At 44.0% G+C, this 6,193-nt stretch overlaps 1 pseudogene; it reads left to right on the forward strand.

The window, feature by feature from the left end:
• The first annotated feature begins 281 nt into the window (after window positions 1-281).
• Window positions 282-399, forward strand: LOC124607835 (annotated as a pseudogene).
• The last annotated feature ends 5,794 nt before the right edge of the window (window positions 400-6,193 follow it).

Raw genomic sequence — 6,193 nt, forward strand, 5'->3', positions numbered from 1 at the left:
TAAAAATCGTAGAGGGAGACCAACAGATGAATACATTTGAAGATGACATTAAGCAGATTCAGAAGGATGTAGGCTGCAGTACGTATTGAAAGCAGCTTGCACAGGATATAGTAACACGAAGAGCTGCATCAAACCAGTCTCAGGACTGAAGACCACAACAACAAACCAAGACCAGGCTGATGGACTGGGATCAGCCAGCATTGCGGAGGGTCATTGTAAAAAATCGCATGAAACCAGCGGAAAGGATCACTCGTGAGTCCCAAAGTGCTACCAACACTTTAGCCAACAGCCATGCCGCAGTGGTAACACCGGTTCCCGTCAGATCACGGAAGGTAAGCGCTGTTGGGCTGGGATAGCACTTGGATGGGTGACCATCCGGTCTGCCGAGTGCTGTTGGCAAGCGGGATGCGTTTAGCGCATGTGAGGCAAACTGAGGAGCTACTTCATTGTCTCGTAAACTGACATACCGCCAGGAGAGCTGTGTGCTGACCACATGCCCTTCCGTATCCGCATCCACTGATGCCTGTGGGCTGAGGATGACACGGCGGCCGGTCGGTACCACTGGGCCTTTCAGGACTTGTTCGGACTGAGTTACCAACAGTCCAGCTAGCACAATGATTGTGCATAGGGAGTTAAAAAAATGTGTACAGTGGTCGAACAGCTCCTCATAAGCTACACAATTATGTAGGCAATGTTAAGCGACACTTTAGGTGGTGTAAATAGATGAAGTAAACAGCGACACCACTGAGAATTGGATGACTAGAGTGATCTGAGTGATGAATCACACTGTACCATGTGGCAGCTCGATGGAAGGCTTTAGATTTGGCGAATGGCTGCAGAATATTACCTCCCATCGAGTGCAGCGCCGCAATGTAACACGGAAGAGGTCCTGTAGTGGTAGAGGCTGTTTTTCTTGGTTAAGATGTTGTCCCCTTACTGCGCTTAAAAAAGGAATGAACAGATTTTACAGCACAACGTTTTGCGTACATCACAGTACTGCCTCTCACAAAGCAGCATCTGCGAGACAATGGTCTGTGAACCATAACATTCCTGAAATGGACTGGCCTTCCCATAGGCCCGACCTGGATCCAACAGAACACTTTTGGGACGAACTAGAACGCCCACTTCTCTCCACCCCCAATCGTCCAACATCGTTTCCTTCTCTGGCTTCAGCTCATGAAGAAGAATTAGCGTCAGTTGTTCAGTCCCATTCAGATGTCTCATTTAAAGTGTCCGAAGAAGAGTTCAAAGCGTCATAAAGGTGAAGGGTGGACAAACCACCCTCCCAAAAAAATAATTAATTAATTGGTGTCCGGATATTTTTGATCGGATTATGCATTCACAAACTCCTGTATTAAAGGAGACGTCATATATTTTTCGATACCGAATAGCCAGAATGTCTACAGAAACCGAAATATGAAACTATTACCAGAATCCACTTAGGTCCAAGTCGGACCTACCAAAAGAGGTGCTGAAGAAGTGGACTCCCATGCAAAAGGAATCTGTTCAAATCCAAGGTAGTCGTTCGTATTTAGGTAGTCACTGGTTTCTCTAAATCACCCAGGGGGCTAGTTTCTTTATTAATGCTAAAGCTAATTTTTTTATATATCTCTTTGAAATCTAGTGTTTCATCATGAAGGACTGGACCTCAGACACACACAAAAGATTGGAGGCCAATTAGTTAATACTGTTGTCTTAGATATTGTTCCTTCCCGACTTCTGAAGTAAGACGAAATTTTTATCCAAGTTCCTTCACAACATGCCATCTAAAAGTAAGACAACGCGAGATAATTTAGAGCATCTGGAGAGTATAGGTCATAATTTGCAGTTAGTGGAATAGAGTGTTCTCCAATTAGAAGAAAGCCTCTCCTCTCCATTTGGATCAAGTAACCCTCTCCATGATCTCAGTGACCATGTGTTACCGCTGCTGGATGTGTCATCATATTGATCAAGTATCCGAAGTCGCTAAGGCAGCACACAAATTCCCTCAAGCAAAATACTCATTTAACAACTATGACAGACTGTTCTTAGGAATCTCCTTCAGTACAAGAAGACCTTTCGCTAAGGTATATTTTGATTTTTTGATTTTCATGTGGGTAATAGCACTAGTCATTCCGACAAACACCAGATCTGAAGTAAAGTTTGGTGGAGAAGTACCTGAGTCATTCACGATTAAAGCAGGGTTGGAAAGGGAGATGGTTTATCGCCATTACATTTCAACGGCACTCTGGAGTACATGATGAGGGAATGCGACAAGGAAAATTCTATAAACATAAGGACTGGAACCGAGGAAGATCAAATAAACTTAAATTGCTTGGGATTCGCAGATCATTTAGCGTTACTGATAAAGCCACAAATCAAGTAAGAAGCCTACAAAACATACCATAAAAAAGGACTCCAGATATCGTTCTAGAAGACTGAAATAATGACAGAAAATCCACTAGTAATCAACCACATAATTTTAAATAACAGGAAAGTAAAAAGTAATGAAACGATTTAAACACCTAAGAGAAATTATAGCATACAACTTGGACGAGAAACGTGCATGGCAGACAGAACTGATAAAATAATAAAAGCTCAAAAATTAACATCGCCTACATACAATACAAAATGTCTATAAATCAAAGCCAAATTAAAACGTAACAAGATGGTGGACCAACCAGAGGTGACACATGGAAGGGAACTCTTTTCAAAGTCACTCAGGAGAAATGGAACGACAAAATCCTAAAAACAGAGAGAAGAATAGCTAGCACATGCGTAAATAAGAAATATCAAACATATGGATAATGGCGTATAGTGCCAAATCAGATGGTGTAAAACAAACTGGAGCCCATTATGGTTACTACGCGCCGCAGTCTACACGTCTATATGAGACAAAAAGTGTCTGGTGCATTTGTTAGAACGGTTACTGCAGCTACAGTGGTAGTTAATCAAGTTTTTAGTGAGTTTGAAGTGATGTTATAGTCGGCGCACGAGCGATGGGACACAGCACCTCCGAGGTAGCGATGAAATGGGGATTTTCCTGTACGACCATTTCACGAGTGTACCGTGAATATCAGGACTCAAGTAAAACATCAAATCTCCGACATTGCTGCGGTCGGGAAAATATCCTGGACCAACGACGACTGAAGAGAATAATTCAACGTGACAGAAGTGCAGCCCTTCCTCAAATTGCTGCAGATTGCAATGCTGGGCCATTAACATGTGCCAGCGTGCGAACCATTCAGCGAAACATCATCGATACGGGCTTTCGAGAGGGCCCACTCGTGTACACTTCGTGACTGCACGACACAAATCTTTACGCGTCGCCTGGGTCCCTCAACACTGAAAATGAACTGTTGATGACTGGAAACGTGTTGCCTGGTAGGATAAGTCTCGTTTCAAATTGAATCGAGGGGATGGACGTGTATGGGTGTGGAGACAACCTCATGAATCCGTGGACTCTGCATTTCAGCAGGAGACTGTTCGAGCTGGTGGTGGCTCTGTAATGGTGTGGGGCGTGTGCAGTGATATGGGACCCCTGATACATCTAGATACGACTCTGACAGGTGACAGGGTACGTAAATATCTTGCCTGATCACCGTCAACCATTCATGTCCATTGTGCATTCCGACGAATTTGGGCAATTCCAGCAGGGCAGTGCGACCACACGCAGCCCATAATTGCTACAGAGTGGCTCCATGAATGCTCTTCTGAGTTTAAACGCTTCCGCTGGCCACCGAACTCCCCAGACATGAGCATTATTGATCATATCTGGGATGCCTTGCAACGTGCTGTTCAGAAGAGATCTCCGCCTCCTAGTACTCTTACGGATTTGTGGACAGCCCTGCAGGATTCATGGTGTCAGTTGGCTGCAGTCGAATCTATGCCACGTCGTTTTACGATACTTCTGCTTCTCGCGGGGGCCCTACACGATATTAGGCAGGTGTACCAATTTCTTTGGCTCTTCAATGTATATGGAAGAAACGATCTATTTTTTTGGTCACATTATGGGGACACCAGAAACCACACTATCAAGAAAAATTATATGCTTTAGCAACCAGCAAAATGGATGAAGGTAATCAGAGAGGATACGAAAGAGCTAGAATTAACCATGGACGATTTGCAAAACAAGACAGAAAATTTAAAGACACTAAAAAACATAAAAATAACATTTACGCCAAACATAGACAAACAACGTACAATGAAACGGCTATTTATAGATGAGGAACGATGAAAATGATCAGAGCCGGCCGTTGTGGCCGAGCGGTTCTAGGCGCTTCAGTCCGGAACCGCGCGACTGTTACGGTCGCAGGCTCGAATCCTTCCTTGTGCATGGATGTGTGTGATGTCCTTAGGTTAGTTATTTTTAAGTAGTTCTAAGTTGTAGGGGAAAGATGACCTCAGATTTTAAGTCCCATAGTGGTCAGAGCCAAAAAGATCTGAAATAATATAAAGGTACTTCGCAATTCGGGAAGAAGACGTACTGAAGAAGACGAGCAGAAATGACTGACTGAAGTGGTCCAGTCATACCGTAAAAGCAGAACAAGAAGAAGAAGAAGAAGAAGAAGTAGCAGTAGTTAGAATTTTTTCTGCAACGCCTGGGTTGCGGAGAGAGAATTGCTGTCTTCAGAAAGGAGAGCTGAATTCACAGGCTCTCTCGAAGCAACAAGAATAATACGAGTACAGCGTATGTCGAGTGAGTTTCTCAGACAAGCAGCGCTCGTGGCAAACACTTGCTATCAGCCCCTGCCAGCAGCCGCGAGCAAAAAGCTCAAGAAGCGCCTCAAGCAGCATCTGTGTCGACGTTCTTGTCTTGCCCACCCATGCTCTACAACTGCGTTATCGCTGGTCAGGTGACCATTCCCTGGCGCCGGCAGTTGTGGCCGAGCGGTTCTAGGCGCTTCAGTCCGGAACCGCGCAACTGTTACGGTCGCAGGCTCGAATAATGCCTTGTGCGTGGATGTGTGTGATGTCCTTAGGTTAGTTAGGTTTAAGTAGTTCTAAGTTATAGGGGACAGATGACGTCAGATGTTAAGTCCCTTAGTGCTCAGAGCCATTTGAAGCGTTCCCTGGCTCCCATAGTGCTACGGTCGCAAGTTCGAATCCTGCCTCGGGCGTGGACGTCTGTGATGTCCTTAGGTTAGTTAGGTTTAAGTAATTCTAAGTCTAGGGGACTGATGACCTCAGATGTTTAATTCCATAGTGCTTAGAGCCATTTGAACCATTCCCTGGCTCACTATTCGTTCACTGCCGCCATTTTTAAGGACACCTTGTTTCATATATGTCTTAAACATCATGTATTTGATAAAAGCTTCAGATTTAATAGTCGCCGATAAGGTGGTGTATTTTACACGTGCTGGTCCTCCTTAACTAACATTTCCTCATGTGCAACAAATAGTAATTGCCTTTCCAATTGAAAGAAACGGGACATAGCGACAGTGAATAACTGTGTCAGAATCATGTATTCTCACACGTGAGTACTGTGACTGTCGCGTTTCCCGTGGACAATGGGTTCTCACTAGACACAGGCTACATGCATATGCAGCGCTGTGTTACATTGACATCTCAGTTTTAGATAGCTAGAAAATGAAGCAGGAACGAGAAATTTCCTGGCAGCGTCCGGATCTAATGGAGGGTATTTACCATCCTCTTCTCAGATCTGTGGTGCAAGTTTCACGTGTTCTTTGTAAATAGTAGTAATCAATGAGCAGTGTAATGCTAGTACAGTTGTGAATCATTACGAGGTGAAAAGAAGGGCGAAACTGAACTCCGGGATACTTATAAGCTCGCTTACTTTGCCACTTCGTCTGACATTTACTCCTCTCCTTGTCGATTGTAGATTGTTTCTTAATTAGTATTATGTGATATCTGGGTGGGAGGAATTCATTAATAACATCTATTGAGATGTCACTATTAGTTTATTATATCCTTTGTCGAAACTTATTATTGAATTATATAACAAAATTATGTCACATTCGAATAAAACTTCACTTTTCATGAATGTTTTCCTTCGATGACCTTGTGTACATACGAATTATTGTCAGTGTTATTATTACATGCGGTCCTCCTCCATAGCTGAGTGGTCAGCGTGACTGATCGACACGCGAAGACCCCCAGTTTAATTCCCGGTACCCCCTGGCATTTTTCCTTAGAGGGAGAAATGGAACAGGGTTGACTCAGCCTCATCACGCCAACTGACGAGCCCCGAGGT

This window comes from Schistocerca americana, chromosome 3, assembly GCF_021461395.2.
Source record: "Schistocerca americana isolate TAMUIC-IGC-003095 chromosome 3, iqSchAmer2.1, whole genome shotgun sequence".
In the NCBI taxonomy this organism is placed as follows: Eukaryota; Metazoa; Arthropoda; class Insecta; order Orthoptera; family Acrididae; genus Schistocerca; species Schistocerca americana.